Source organism: Trachymyrmex cornetzi, unplaced genomic scaffold, assembly GCF_001594075.2.
Source record: "Trachymyrmex cornetzi isolate Tcor2-1 unplaced genomic scaffold, Tcor1.1 scaffold83, whole genome shotgun sequence".
NCBI classification, from domain to species: domain Eukaryota; kingdom Metazoa; phylum Arthropoda; class Insecta; order Hymenoptera; family Formicidae; genus Trachymyrmex; species Trachymyrmex cornetzi.
This window is the reverse complement of record NW_017300169.1, coordinates 4586650-4603296: the sequence shown is the minus strand read 5'-3', so window position 1 is coordinate 4603296 and position 16647 is coordinate 4586650. Positions and strand designations below refer to the sequence as shown.

Below are 16647 nucleotides of genomic sequence, written 5' to 3'. Positions count from 1 at the left end.
TGACCAATCACAGTCGAATGTGAGAAGAATAATCGACTGTGATTGGTCAATTTCTTACTCTTACTTCTTACTCCGTGTATTGTAGACGGGCCTTAACATGTTGTAAAAACTTAAGGCGTAAGACTTAAGCAGTAAGCGAATCGACCAATCACAATAGAGACCGTAAAATCATACGTAAGCAATAGCGAATCTAACATGTTAATTTCGTTACTGCTTAAGTCTTACGTCTTAAATTTTTCTATGTTTTCCAAGGCCTTTACTGTAAAAATATAACGACGTTACTGTTACCGTTACATACAGAAAAAAGTAACGATCGTTATTGAAAAAAGTAACGAAAACGATAACGGCGTTACTTCTTCCTATCAACCCTGGTATACATGTACGTGATTTTTAATCAAACTAGAAGATTGACCAGAATTTTACTTCTAGGGACTCTAAGTGTGAACTGTAGATGGGCAACGTTACGAAGGACAAGATAGTAATGTAAGATAGGAAGAGCCTTCGATCGAAAGACCGACGACACAGGTATCCACAGGTAAACAGCGAGGTGTTACCGCAACGCGACGGAAAAATATTATACGTAACGTCGGCTCGTATAAATATCCCATTACTCGCGTTATCCGTGTGTGGAGCAAGGCGCGCGATTTTTCATTTTAATCTTGAACGATGCGACGGATCCCTCAACGCGCCGTCGATGGAAAGGAATAATGGGAAGATTTACGAGCTATAGCGGCGCGAGGAGGTAGAAAGAAGCAGCACCGATATTAGCGCGGAAATTTTTCGAATTATCGCCCCTTTGCTCCCTTGACATTACTTTCAACAGACGGGCGAGATATAACTTGATAACGCATGTTGTAAGATTGGAGATGAAAATGACCGAAAAAGACTAAAGACTTTGAATAGAAGGTTCAGTAACCAGTTTTTCAGATTCAGCTTTGAAATTTTTTACTCTGATATATTTTTTTGCATTTGATGATTTTTACGCTGTGTTACTGTTCTAGAATTCAGTTTTTGCATTCATTCAAAAGATTTCTGTGTAAAAATATGAAAGTAGTAAAGTAATACAATGTAATACAATGACGAAATGGCAATGGCCATAAATATATACTACCGTTTATAATATTCGAACATTATTTTATACTGTACTCCGATTTTAAAAGTTGAATAAGTGTTTCATACTGTTATTAACATAAATAATATTTTATTAGAATAACTGATACTGTTTTTGTCGTATATTGGTTGTAATTGTACATATTCTACATTTAAATTAATGACAACATTCATTGAACCATCTCCAACTATTTTCAAACGGATATTATATTGTTTCAATAATAAAAATTTAGAATACGTACACGGAATCAGTATATCGTACAAAACAATGTCAATTATGCTAATAAAGTATTAGCTATATTAACAATAGTATGAACCATCACTTATTATTTAGCTTTCAAAGTCGGAGTAAAATGTAAAATATCTGTCTTCCAAATAATTATAAGTATACTTAGATCATTGTTGATAAGAAATATCAATTCGTTAGGCAACAACGCAAGAATATTTCTTCTATTTAAAATTATAAAGAACGAAATATTAAGCAAAATAAACTTTATATCCTTTTATATTCTTAACATGAATTTCATATATTTTTTATGAATTCTATATCATTTTGGTTAAAAAAACGGTCTTTTATCATAAGAAACTTGTTTCTTACTTTGTACTTTTCTCCGAATAAAAAAACTAGTTTTTTCATCTTTATATAAGATAAGCGAGCGAGAGGGAGGGAGGGGTACGTTAACCGGCGCGGTTTTGTAACGGCTCGCGAGAGAGCAACGGATTTTTCCCCGAATTACCGCCATCGCCGCGTGCTTCGCTTTCCCGACGAAACGCATGCAAATTTTCCGCCACCACACCGAAGGGAGACCGAACGAAGCGTGTTGCGCGATGTGGCGCGAGTCGTCGCGTCGCGTCGGCGCGGGCGGAGCGGACGCAGATTTACGAGAAGAAAATCGCACGAAATGGAGCGCGAATAAATCCAGGGTACTCGCGAAAGTACGCGGGAGAACGGCGTAGACGCGAAATCTCGTAAACCCTGTGCTTTCGAGGAATCCTAGAGTAGAGTATTCGTCGTATATACGAGACGCTCATGGCATTCGCGTACGAAGGCTACAAACCATGCTGTTTCTCGCCTCGAGGCGGACATTGCGGCATTCATCATCGTGTCGCGATGAAACCCTTCTCACCCCCGCACATTTCCTCGCTCCACTCGAACAAAGGAAGAAGCATGAGGATAACGGAGGAAGAAAAGGACCGGATGGTTGGGGCGCGTCGCGAGAACAAAATTCGCAAACGTCATTTCGTGGCCTCCGCGCGACGCGACGCGCGTACAAAGAAGCGCATGTAGCGTACACGCGAGCGAGATAGCGGGAAAACAAGGGAAATCATCGTCGCGGAAGCGAAATGGGCGAGTGAATAATAGCACCATTGATACTATTGATAGGGCACAGCGAACGACAATCGAGCCACGCCACGGCGGAAAGGGTGGACTCGACGTGTGTTATTCAATCCGCCGCGCCGCGCGCGACACGGATTTTAGCTTTTGTTTCATTAGCCTCCGTTTCGCGCCCGCAGCTCTCTCGCGGAGCTCTCTCGCGAATCCGACGACCGACGCGACCACTGCACTCTGCAAGATTTTCCAGAGTGAGCAATATTATATTTCGGCACCCCATGTTCGCCGCATACATATATATCTCATAACGGAGATGTAAATTAAAGCGCGACATCCTCGAATATTCTCGTGCGAATTTTCCGGTGCATGTTTCGGTCGGCGAAGCACACGGCCAATAAAAAATTATATAAAGTCACGAGGTGAGGATGAAACGAGGAACTCGAGAGGGTAACACTTTATACCGAGAACACAGCCCGAATAACATTAGTGTAGCCACAGTAGGTGAGGGAGGATGCGGGCGGGAGGAGGTGGGACAAGTGACCAGGGAAAATGAGAGACAGAGAGAAAGAGAGAGAGAGAGAGAGAGGAAATGGTAGTGCCGTATCAGAAACTACCCCATCGCGAAACCTCGACGAAGAAACTTTCGAGTGTACCCCTGAGGGGGGAGGCGATCATGCGGTGAGAGACACAATGCGATCGATCGGACGACTTCCAGCGAGTTACTTCAGTTTACAGTTTTTCTCACTTTTTTTCACGTTATTCCAACGTTGTTCGTTGGCAAGCAAGAGGACAACGAGGACGGGGAGGGAGACGTGCTCGTCACGTAGCGGGCGGAAACTTTCGTCATTCGTGACGGCGCCGGCGAAGGTCGAGTTTTCGCAGCGCGAAGAATGCCAGGGGTGGGTACCAACTACCACCCTTCGAATGCGCTAACGCACGTCCGACGTTCCGGGTATTTCCGGAGTAGGGGGTGCATTGGTCATAGTTTTTCGTTCTCTTTTTCTTTCATTCCCATCATCCTTGGACGGACGAAATACAATAATTATTAGTAAAATGATCATTTCAATGTATTAAACACAAATGGTTAAGAGAGTCATATTCGATCAAGTCTGGGCAATAATATTTTTATATAAGTTGTTACAATTTCCAATTCAAACAAATTACACCGATTATTTGTCTGTCTGGAAATACAGTCTTAAATTGAAGTTAAAGTATGTAATATCACGGATTAAATTAAAAAGCAAGTTAATGTTACTCTAATGCTGATAAACATCTTTAAAATAGTGTAAATAATTTCATAATTCAATATATTATACACAGAAATGACAAGTGCATAAAAGTTTCGCTAAAGTATCTAAAAATTTAGCTAATAGTAATTGTAGAAGGTTGATGAGACTGCTGTAAAAAGTTTTAACAGTTTAGCAATTTGAGCAACCAAAATATGTTTGCTCATTGTTAAATTAATTACGTAAACATACGTGCGAAAATGTGTTTCGATTAGAACGATATAGCGTACATAGAAAAAACGATTTTGCTGAAGTATCTAAAAATTTAATTAAATACAGATTTGAAAATAATTATGTTGGACCATGTAATTATATAGGACCAAATAATTATATAGGATGCTCGAACTGCTATGTCAAAACTTTTGCAGCATTACTCATCAATTTAAGATCCCTACGTAATTATTTTGATGGTCCAACAAAATTATTTTCAGATGTACGTATATCTAGCTAAATTTTTAGATACTTCAATAAAATCGTTCTTTCACTATATCTTTAAAAGCACACATAGTCGTGATTCAAAAATTGTGGTATCAACACATTCGTGTCGCAGGCTACTCCACTTCCGATATTTATTTTTCTTTTCTTACGCACGTATGAGCTCCGCTGTTTCTTATTCTTTCTCAACGATTTAATTAACGACAGAGTCACCAAGAAAAAGAATTCGCTCGTCTCACGGACGAATTATCTGTGTTAAATAAACTGAGCAAATACTTGCAATTTCCTTAATTCTCTTTTATTCAGTACGGAGAATTAAATATATAATTATACGAAATGCTCGTCTTAAAAGATGTTACAAGTTTAACGCTAATCAATCTGATTTAACGGAAAACTGTCATTTGATAAAACAGTAGATTTTAAACTTTAACTCGAGGGATATTTCTTCGAACAACTCTAATCGTCCGTACCTAATATAGGAAAAGTTTCATGGATCATTGAGTACATCGCGACGCTTTCCGGCATTCTATTTTAACTAACCCCGCTCTCTGTTTTAACTAACAATTTCCGTTATATATCAGAGATTTATATCTTATACCCGACGCGTCTCATTGGTCTTGGCTTCGCGTCATTAAGACGCATTTATTATTCCCTATGCAGTCGGAGGAAAGCGTCGCGTTGCAAGGAAGCGCGCGCGCGATTCAGACCAGAGTGGAGAGGAAAGCTGAGGAAGGGGCAAACGCCCGGGAATGGATTATCGAAGAAGCGAGATTTCCAAACGAGATTTAGAGTGTCAGCAAGGGGCTGAAGGAACCGGGCTGTGCGCGCCTGGAAAAGCTTCAACTCTCTCTCCTTCACCAGGCGAAAATGACGGCGAGGTACATCGAAGGACGCGGCGACGGGTCCTTTCAAGCCCGTAGCTGTCGCTGCCCGCCCGTAGTGAACACCTCCCCGCCCATGGCGAAGAAAACTTTTATCTGCTGGCGATGATTTATGTATGAACCGTGTTAAATTGTTTTGTTAGCAACTCGCGGAATTAGCATCGCTGAGGCGCTCGTTCTCTCAATTATGGTGCCCGGAACAACGGAAATTCCGCCGTCTCGTCGGGGTTCTCGCTCCCCTATCGAACGGATCCACAAAACGGTCATTAAATGTATCGCACAGCGGGAATATTAGAGCAATTGCGGCGCGATAGCGTTCTAGCATAGAATTCTCAACTGTAATCTCGGTGTACCGTGCGCTTTCACAATTGTATCGCAACGCACAGATTTACGAAGAGAGAAACTGAGTTTTCAATGAAAAAGCAGTCTACGAGAAAATACGTTAAATAATATTAGACGATAAATAATAATTTTTAATGTAAATTAATATCATTCTTAGCACACACGATTGAATCGTTCGTGTCCTTGCACGTTTCTTTTCTTTGAAATATTAGGAGCACTTGGCTAAATAATAATCTCCATTTTTCCCCTTTTTTTTAATGCACAACTTTACATTGTATGTAAAAATCACTTAATAATTTTTGTATACTTGTAAAAGTGAGTAAAATTAACCCAGATACGAATAACTCACCGAATGTAGTAAAGGAAAATCATCGTGTGTACTGAGGGTTGAGTTTCATTGGGAAACTTATTTGTTATTTGAATTAACTTGAAAAGTAAATAATTTCCAACATCAGAAATTATTCTTCAGTGGCATGAGTTTAGATATCTTTGATAATTGTAACATAGATATTTATGGTTGATATCTATGTACTCCAATAAAAAATTTGTGAGATTTAACTCATTTCACGTATCTCACACAGTCCACTCAAATTTTTGTATTAATTTAACACAAGATGAATATGTTACAAAGTAGCACAAATATTATGTAAAAAATTAATATAAAAACATAACACTGACATAATTTGTAAGCAATCATATTTCTTCATTAAAATTAAAATATATAATAATCAATACGTTTCGATAAATTTAACGTTTATATAATAGTATGTCAGATTAACACATTTCATTCATGTATCTCAGAATTTACGTTTTAAAAACATTTTTGTCATTTGTTCATTTACTGATAAATTATGTTATTTTAATACTAAGAAATGTGGAATATCAATTTAACACAAAATATTCAAATAATACAATCACATTATATTAAATTAACTTTCATATATTAAAAAATATAAAATTTTAACAAGAACTTGAGTGGATCGTTTCTAACATAAATATAAAATTTTTTTACTGTGTATTATACATTATGGTATATATGTTAAATTATTTTTTTAATCAACATTGCCATAAAAATAGCTACTCGCTATTCAGTTTTGCAATCTATCCTTCGTGATCTCGTGCGACGCATTGATAACGTTTTCGTCAGGAATTATTCATCAGCGACGTTCCGCCGCTCAAATGGGGTAAACGGAACGCCGTTGCAAGGAGGAAAATGCCAGGATAAAAAGAGAACGAGATAAAATTTACAAGCGAATTTGTGTGTACGAGTACAAGACGCGTGCTCCGCCGAAGGCAGCCGTTAACCGAGAGAAGCTTCAATGGCGAGGAAATAAGAGATTCTCGGGTGTCGGTCGAAATCCGTCGAGATTATTGACAAAGAAGGAAAACTTTCGTGCCTGTGAAAAGAAGGACGAGCTTCAGCGCGCGATTATCCAAGAAAATCCCTACGATTTTCAGTTTTATCATACTCCCCGCAAACCAGACCTTTTATTTCCGCACCATTACGACAGTCAAGTTATGCTTCTCGGTTCGTCTAAATTGATGAAAATAAGATTGTCACGATGGTTATAAAAACTGCCGTGTTCTCAACGGTTCTCGAGTTTGAAATCTCCAGACATGACACTGGCTTTTCTCACAAAGTCATAAAGACTCTAAATATATAACAGTTAATATAATTCTCTCTCTTTCTCGTATTTAATAACATGTAGAATGCGCATATAAAATCGCACATAAAATTCGAGACGTGAGCGTAGCGTGACGTAATCCGCAAGATTAAACGTCTATCTTTATACCGAAGATACACAACAGATGTTCTGACATTCCTACCTGCTTCTTCGCCAGTACGATGACTAGTAAACGTTGAAAAAGGCCCGGAATAAATCTGACAAATAAAATTACGCTTTGTGCCGGTCAGCAATTCGTTGTGCGCGTGAGACAGCTTGAATGAAAAATCACCGCGAATGCAAAAGCGTGAGCCAAGACAGGAGTGAGAAGGAGAGAAAAAGCCAGAGACCGCGTGTGCGGTCGAGGTCACCGCGATGTCGCCGAGATTATTGGCGAAGGCGAAAAGTTCGCACACGACTATGGTACGGCTCGACGGTGAAAAGTTTTCATCGGCATCGATAAGGTCGCACAGCTGTGATCTGCCAAACGTTAAGAAAGGATGGCAAAGAGACAGAGAGAGAGAGAGAGAGAGAGAGAGAGAGAGAGAGACGAAAGAGAGACGGAGAGACAAGATGAGAAGCAGCGATTCCTGTAATTTAGAGTTCCGCCGTACTTTCGAGGGCCGTGGCACTCCTTACTGCACCTGAGTTCCACCGCGTCCGTGTCCGCGCGCGCGAGCGAACGTCTAAGAAATCCATTAGGGGCCATTTATTTCCCACTGCTCCGTGCCACTCCGACTGCGACAGCAAATCGAAGAGCCGGAAGAGTACGGGAGCGCGAAGGAAAGAGAATAAAAAAAAGAAGGGAAAGGTGGAAGGAACGAAAGGGAAGGACGTCGAAGGGGGTAAAATAAATGTACAAACGAGATTCCTGGAGTGCCTGCGTGTGCGCTTCGATTCTAAGGACAATCCTAGGATGACAACGAGGGCCGCGATCACAACGACTACGATGACGACGAGAACGACGAAGACGACGGGCGCCGCATTGATGGGAGAGTAAAGAATGCCCCAGGGTAGGTCGTGCGCGCCAGGATCTCGCGCGAGGGTGACGACCGACGCCGGCCCCGGGCTGTTAGGGGATGAGAGGGGTTCAGAGCAGCGGCAGACGAACGGGGAGAATAAGAACGATTACTCGAAACTGCTAACTGGATAGACAACAAGTCGTACAAATTCGACAGACACTTTCAGCTGCCCGCACGCTGCCATTTTCTTTCGTCTTCTTCCTCGCAAGGCGCGTTTGCTCGCGATGCTTTGATTGCGCGCTTGACACCACCGCTTTTACGCGAATCGTGGTACACAAAACCAGATTAACGCAGATTAAAGTAGACAAAGAAAGCGTTCGATGCTGGAGAGTTGGATGCGAGCTACACGATTTTAATTCCGGAATTATTAAGACGGAATGATTGACGAATGAAATTGCATGATTAGATAAATTATAATCAAACTATTTTTTATAGGTAAATAGATTAATTATTTTTCAAATTGATTCCAACTAATATTCTTCGATTTTTTTCCTTTTTAACTTCGTACGTCGGTTTAACCTTTAAGTGGATAAGTGGAGTGGCCATAATTTTCTTTAAAACCTTGTTCAGGGAAAGGAAGATAAAAAGTACTGTCCAGATGCCCAAAAGTCTTATAGTTCATTATTTTTACATTCTTTTATCTCATAAACATGAAACTAATGTAAATATTCTATCTTCAAACCATCTACTTACTTAGAGATTAATCTCGATTCGTCAGAATACTACGATAATTTACAAAAAGAAAACCGCTGTATATTTTATTGACTTAAAATAAGAAAAATAAAGGGAACAAAACATGGGAATAGCAACTTGCGTAAAAATTACATTCATTGTATCTAAAATTTTAATAATGCGTTTTGTACAAGCATATAAATCAATAATGTCCGGCACTACGTCACCCCGAGCTTCATATATCTTCTCGGCAACCAGGAAAGTCCTTTCGTTTATTTTTCATCGTACGTACTCCTTGCGCTAAGAAAATTAAAGCTGACAGCAGAAAGAAATACTCGAGATAAACGAGGCGCGCAATGATATAATTCGGAGGCAAGATTTCTCCTCGAAAAAAGATCCGCTGGACACTGAAATCTCGAGAAGAAAGGCTTCGATGACGGGAAAATGAGAAACGGTCGGCCATTATTATTATGGCGCTCTGCGAATCCGACAGATTATTAGCACAAAGTTACTTGAGCGCACGCAAAGCCCACTGAGAGTTCCGTAGCGGAAACATCAGAAAACGCATTAGCGGCTTGCGCTTCCTAATAATCCTTTGTATCCTTGATTATCCTGCTGTTTCCTTTCCGACATTCATGGTCTGTTGCGCGCCGACTTATCCGTTCGAGCGTTATGGTCTTTCCATATATTTATAACTGAATCGATTTGAAACCATGCTCTGGAATAAATCCTTTGGTCGACAACTAAGGTACAAGATAGCAACGATTAGGAATTCTGTATACATAGAAAATATTTGTGAACTTTACGCTTTGAAGTCGAAAGCGAAAAAAAGCTCCGATAAATGCAAGTAACGTTTAGTAGTACTTAGGTATAAGTAAAGACTTTTGAAATGTAACAGTTAAATAATGACATAATGGCAAATGTAAAATACGAACGATTTTTAGACGTGGAAAAATCTCCGAATAATAAATTTATTCGGATGTATAACATAATATTTGCAAAAAATATATATTCGACCAAAGCGAGTTTTTGTGTCTATAATAATATTTTTGTGTGAATTTTACAATTTCCAGATCACGCAAATTACACGTCGATTATTATTTGTCGGTCTTGAAACACAGTCCTAAATCAAAATTGGAATATGTAATCTCACAAATTAAATTGACAAGCAATTTAATAATAGCTAATGCTATTGGGCATCTTTAACACCGTAAAGAATTTATAATATTTTCAATTAGTGCAACATACTGACAGAAAACTGTTTGGTATTTTATGACTACAATCTCATGGTAAAATTGTAATTATGGCTAGGAGCTCCATTTTTATGGTTATTAGTGTTACTACTAATATAATGTTGATGATAATAATCATATATGCGTAATTCTCAAATATTAAAAAATTTTACTGTAAATTATGATAATTTTAAATATATTAATGTAGTAAAATATATAAATGATAAACAAAATAAACATTTTTATTCAATAAATGTAATCGCAGTCATAGTGAATATAATTATTCTCTTAAATTCACTTACTATTTATATGGTAATAATAATTAAAAAATATGTTAAGGAAGATTTTCAACAGTGTGTGTGACTATTATTACTAATACAATGACCGTATTTGCATAATTAAAACAACTATAAATATATAGTTGTTCTAAATTCTAAAAAATGACCATAAATTATAATTAAATTATGGTAATTGCAAGTTTTTTTTTCTCTCATATATATGAAAGATGGAAAAAAATAGCAAAAGATAAATGTGCGACATGTGATTAGAGTAACTCGACTCGTAGTTGTATATCTCACAAGCGAAAAGAACGCTTTTCTTTACGTCCCTCATAGAAAATAGAGTTAGCTATTCCCTTGTAAAATCCCAGGCGGAATCCAGGAAAAATTAACGCGTAGCGACTCGCGTTTTCCATGGAAATCTGCCGCGCGGCGTGTTTGCATCACCGAAAATTAATCTCGACGAATTATGGCCTTAATTTAATCGCGTCGTCTTCCGTGACACGCGTACGCCATGAGCGCGGGAGCGTCCATTTACGCCCAAGTCGCTAACGAGCGTGCCTTTCTCGAGGGCGAGAATAATTTGACAAATTAGTGGCCGGGAGGATCGATGAACAATATTCGCGTCGCGCGTTCGAAGCGACGCGAAGGCTCGCGCGTATAATAGCCGTGCCGGAAACCGTTCTCCATGGAATAAGTGCTTTCCGCCGTCCGGCAGACAGCAGGGGCGGCTTTGTGCCCACAAAATCCCGGTTCGACCCTTGACACGCGAGAGAAAAGGGGGTGACTCCGGGCCGATAGCCCAAGTTTATGAATACAACTTCGCATGGAGGAAAACGAGATGAACGAAATCCTGAAAGCAAAACCACAGTTGAGAGCGTCGCGCGATTGCGCGACCATCGATCTATTTTTCAGAGATTAAATTCTTATTCCAGAACGGAAAAAAAAACGTCGTCTTTATTTACTCTTTTATATTATATGCAAAAATAATAAATAATATTTCGAGTGATAATGTTGTAAAATTGTTTATTTTTCGCAAGAAGTTTCTTTGCAACGTTTCAAAATGCTAATAGCATCATTATTAAATCAACAATCAATTTAATTATAATTATTATTTCAGCTCTAGTTTATGATTGTGTTTCAAGTCTGACAATAAGCGACGCCCAGTTTATATAACTGAAAAATGTATTTATAATTTACATATAAAAATATCAGGTACCAAAATCTAATCTTGACTGCTTTTCTTATCTATCTAATTTATTCATATAACGGTCTAGATTAACTTATTATTTTAAAGTAGGAATAAAATTGTAAAACGCACGACAGCGTTTTTCAATTATTTTTTTCTCTTTCTTTTTATTCCATTTCAAAATTCATTTCATATTAGGCATTTTATCTTAAGGTGGTTAGACCCCAACTATGCGAGTCAACGGTAGACTCAAACATAACTCTAAATTTAAACCTATATATATTGTTATGTAAAATCTAAGAATAAAAAACAATGTATTTTATACACTTACAATATTAAATCATGATGAAATAAGTTAATTTAAGAAAAGAAGGAAAATCTACGTATCACGTAGTACATAAGAGAAATTAGATCGTGGCAACGTCGCATTTTTACGAATAGACGGATGATACAGTGACAGGCGAAGCACCGCTGTCAAAATATTATACACAGTAAAAAAGAAAATGCTAATTTTAACATTTTTTACATGTCCCAGGAGATCCACTCTAAATTTTAAGTTAAAGTAATTCATTCGTCTTGTGTTATTTATTAACGAACTAGTAATGTTAAATAATTGACACAATACTTTACATTTATATTTGTTATTTTGACTTTAGGGATGATTTAAAACTAACATATAAAGTAAGTAGAGTACATAGAAGAGTAGTTGCAGTAACTCGTAAGAAAATGTTAATAAAACATTTTTGTTCGTATAATGTGAATGAAAAAATTCTTAGATATTAAATTGACTTTGAGATATATAGATTAATTGAAACAATTGTGTTAAAAATACTCAAAATAATATTCCATTTTTAATTGACATACGCAATTGTTAAGTTAGAAAGGTGACATGAATCTAACACATCAAAATGTTACAAAAATAATAACATATCAGTTGTATGTTGATTTTACATTGAAGTAATAATCAAAATGTGGTAACACAAGAAAAATTCTACGTACGGACGCACGATTTTTTACTGTGTATGCTACCAAAATCTTCCCGATATCAAAATCATCGCTAGGTATAAACATTTTCAATTGTTTGACGCATGGTCATTGAAAGTGCGACGTTGCCATAACTACTAGACTTCGTCAATTCTCGAGAGAATATATAAAATCAAGATTTTTTATTGACACTCAAATAGACTTCGTCAATTCTCGAGAGAATGTATAAAATCAAGATTTTTTATTGACATTCAAACTTTACTATCGCATACGATGAATATTTGCGGTCTTGTTACACATGCTTCTTCATTTTAACTACATAAGACTCGTTTTTCATCTTCTTGAATGCGGTTTCGATGCTATATAAAAATCCGTGTCATATCACGGCGAAAATGGCTATACTACAATGATAAATATAGAAAAATTGGTGAAGTTTGATCGGTTATATCTCAGGAACGAGATGGTAAATCGAGTTCAAACTTTACAGGCTTATGTATTAATACCTAAATTACTTGAAACGAAAGTTTCAAGACATTCTTGAATAATGTGTTTTAGGGTCTAACTACCTTATAAGGATGATTTGGCTGAATAATATACCAGCTAAAAATATCAACCAAAAATTCAACTATAAAAAAAGTCTATATCAGCTAATATTAGCTAACAAATTTGATAAATTTTTGTCATAAATATACTCTGAAACCAGCCGCAAAAAAACGAAACAATAAATAATTAAATAATTTGGCTTATAATGACTTTATATAACAAAATTATCATATTTTTGTTGCCAGTTTTAAGTAAATAACTTTTAAACGAATAAATAAATCCAAATAAACTTTTGTTCGAATATTTATTAGTTTTATTAGTCTAGACTTAATATATTATAGACATAAAAATTTTTTATTTAATTCGTCATCATGATCTTACTAAATTTACAACTACTAGAGGTTAATAAAACAAGATTTTACTAAATTAAGATTTTTTTACTAACAAAAAATTAAATAACTTTTAAACAATAAGCAAATTATGTTCAAATTTTACACAAATACTCAGACGTAATATTAAAACAATTTATGAAATTATTATATTTTTAACGTGTAACGTGTTACGATGAAACTCGCGTTCTCCAATTATTATTAGCACATCGGTAGATTGGCACATTGGCCAGCAGCACTTCGCGCTGTCATTCTGTGAGATCGAGAGGGTTAAAAGCTTCCCTGATTTTCGGCCGATTTCGCGAGAAACTTTCAACGATCGATGAGACGAACTCTTAGCGAACTGTCGGACAGCTTAACCTCGTGATCTCTTGTGCCTGTGATGGTGAAAAGATCTCGGAGATTTAGCTTACGTATAACACGAGAGAAATACAATGTGACATCACAAAATTGATTAGATGTAAAAATTCTTTAAAGAAAATTTTTTAATGCGATAATCAGAAGATATATCCTTCTCTCAATTTATCCCATTTCCGGAATACAAATATTTTTCGGAATACAAATATTTGTTGAATATACTAATATACTGTAAATATATAAAAAATTCCAATGAAGCTCATAAAAACCGACAAAGGTGTGTAGAAAATATATTATGGAAATTAAATACACACGTTTCGACTCTCGATTTGGATCTTCCTCAATATCAGCAGACACGGTAGTGCCTCGGCGCTAATAATATACTAACAAGTTAGCCAAATAATGTCACTCTACAATAAATCATTAAAATTATCAAATTGAATAATTACAAAATGTTATTGGACCAGAGAAACATCATAAATCTAATCTCATCGTAAGTCTAATCTCATCACAGTCGAAAATTAAAATTAATAATGTAATAGCAATGAGAGATGATAAAACAGAACGCAAATAGGAGCAATGTGTATAATATAAGATGTTGTGAGCTTCGTATATACTTCTGTATTTACTTACTCCGTAGGCATGCCGGACTCTTTTTGTTAAAATTTATTCTAGAAAAAAATAACCATTTGAAAAAAATTAATTAATGAATTATTTATCCTTCTTGAATTGAATTAAAAAATTTCTTTGTTAACATGATCTCAATAAAATTAAATCTGAAGAGGTTAATAAAAATTCAAATTTGTGCCAAGAAACTTAATAGTGAAATTTTGTCTCTGGGTCAAAAAAGATCCATTGTGTTCACGAAGAGTTAAACTATCGCTTTGGCGCAGTACAGGCTTCTAGTATTTAAAGACGTGTCCGAAGACTAAAATGCACCATCTATGTGAGAAGAACTCGAGCTTGCCCAAATGAAACAGCTCCGAGTAAACGGATAAGCAAATAAATTGCGGTCGATGGGGAAAGCGGGCGAGGGAGAGATGAAAAAAGGGCAATCACGCGATTGATGGACGATTTGCGGGCAGCATTAAGCGGCGGGCTAAAAAATTGAAGTAACGTTTAGCGAGCGTCGACGGTCGGATTAGCCGCTGATCCGATTAAACCGGGCAACCGTCGATCGATGCTGTTTACAAACAGTACGACGGCGGCGGCTACGGCAGTTTCTACTCGTAACTGTTCTCGAGACGATCGTCGAGGGTGCGCGCCCCGATCGATCTTTTTCAAATTACACGAATGTTTTAAAGACTAGCTATGACTTGTGATTTTTGTGCTGTATCGTGCGAGCATGCAACGAAGGATAAAACGAGAGAGAGAGAGAGAGAGAGAGAGAGAAAGACTAAATTATTTATCACTTTGAAAATATGTGAATTGATTTGAATTCAATTGCATTCAGTATGTACCAGTTTCAGTATGTACCAGTATGTACTAGTTTTTCTGGTGGAAAACGCTGTATCGGACTATATATTGAAGACTGAGATTGCATGAAATGCAATCGATTAATCGGAAGGAAAAAATTTGTTCATTACTCGATATATTCGATATAATATCTATTCATTCAAGATGAATACAAATAGAGAGAGAGAGAGAGAGAGAGAGAGAGAGAGAATTCGACTCGTAAAAGAGGTTCGCAGCATACGAAAATAACGTGAATCTACATTCGCGAATGCAAATGTGGAGAGCTCTCGTGTCGGTAATCTCCCCGGTAAACAGCTCTTACAACTCAAACGGATCGTGGTCGTTAGTTTACGACAATCCTAATCAAGCGAACGAACGACTGTAATCTTGTCGAACGAGCCAACTTAAACTCTCCGGAAATTTAACTTATCGTTATGTTGACACGAACCGCGGACGACGAGGAACGGGGTCGTTGGCGGTGTGGCCGATTGCTCCCGTCCGAGGAAGCTTCTGTCCTCATGTAAAACGGGGATATCCTGGAAAGTTTCGGGGGAGAATCTCGCGCGTTTTCCGCTTGCGCCCTCTCTTTCTCCCTCTCTCTTTCATCCTCCTGTCTACCCCTCGCGCCGCTAACGACCTGAAAACCGCCAAGATATATGGCTGGCTCGCATATCAACGTGGAAGAATGCTCGCGCGCAGTCCAGGGAGATAGTCGAAAGTGGAAAAGGTCGTGCGGAGTCAGACCAGCAACGAGGAGAATCTACGGCGGCTTTCTAGCGGTCGTAACTACTCGGTTCTTTGCCTCCCGCAGGATCGGAATATAATCGCATCACTTCTATCTAACTTTGTTCTTTCTCTCTCTCTCTCTCTCTCTCTCTCTGTTCTTTTTAATTTTCCTTTTTAAATTCTAATGTAACTATCGCATCGTCGTCCAGTATAATGCATGCATATCGCCGGTTCACGTTCGCGCAATTACGTCACCGTACGAAGTGCGCGATTATCGCGACAGAAAAGCCGGAATTTTACATTAAAGCTTTCCTTCCTCCCTTACGTGACACTCACTCGTCCACCCTTCGCTTTCCGTTCCTGCGGCTCCAGGGAGATCCGTTCCCGCGCCTCGTACTGCGTTCGCACTGCCAGGTACTTCTCGACGACGACGACGACGACTTGAAAGAGTCGTAGATCGCTTCCAGAGCACTTTACCCACTTATTTTTCTCTCCTCTCGCGCATATGTATATCAATCTACTACACTCGGACCATCACGCTGGTGGTTATCGTCGTGCGACGCGCGTCTCTCCTCACCGCGGGACTGTGTCATCTTTTTCAGTCGCCGCGCACTTCCGATCGCGTAACCAAACGGAGACGGCAGACCGTCGTGGCGACACGTGGCACGTTGCGGCCCGTCTTTTTCTCGTCTCTTAATCCGCCGAGGCTGTTGTATGTATAGAGACCGGCATGATCCCCGCTACCTCGC

At 38.1% G+C, this 16647-nt stretch overlaps 1 protein-coding gene across 1 annotated transcript in view; it reads right to left on the bottom strand.

Annotated features, from left to right (window-relative positions):
* The window catches only part of LOC108768841 (growth factor receptor-bound protein 14), a 349214-nt gene extending 332567 nt beyond the window's left edge, over positions 1 to 16647 (bottom strand). Inside the window, exon 1 of the mRNA XM_018519476.1 lies at positions 16235 to 16647. The gene's annotated coding sequence lies outside the window, so the exon portion shown is untranslated. The remainder of the gene's footprint in view (positions 1 to 16234) is intronic.